Genomic DNA, 444 nt, shown 5'->3' on the forward strand with positions numbered 1-444 from the left:
CAAACATAATACATGTGTGTATATGTGCGTATATAGTTAGTCGCCTGAAGATCTTATTTAACAAAACCATTCTAAGGCCAGTAATATGCCATATAATATGCCTTTCATCCATATGGAATCCTGTCAGATCAAGGAAGAGCCTGGGTATATCTAAACAACGTCTAACCTATAGCTGTAAGATTAAACAGTAATATTTAGTCAGTTTTAGACAATACATATGATAAGATAAAAGCGTGAAGAACCAATCCATTATTTCATCGGTATTTAGCATAAATAATCAAAACTGTATGTAACGTAGTTTTTTTTTGTCTTTGTCTCAGCAACATAAGCTACACCCACTAAGGCCGGAGTGAAAGGGCGAATGACGTCAACATATTTTGAGTTCTCTCACCCAGAAGTCTAGTGTAGCTTATGGCGTACGAATGATTTTTTTTCTCCCACTGC

This window comes from Penaeus monodon, chromosome 29 (genome assembly GCF_015228065.2).
Source record: "Penaeus monodon isolate SGIC_2016 chromosome 29, NSTDA_Pmon_1, whole genome shotgun sequence".
Lineage (NCBI taxonomy): Eukaryota > Metazoa > Arthropoda > Malacostraca > Decapoda > Penaeidae > Penaeus > Penaeus monodon.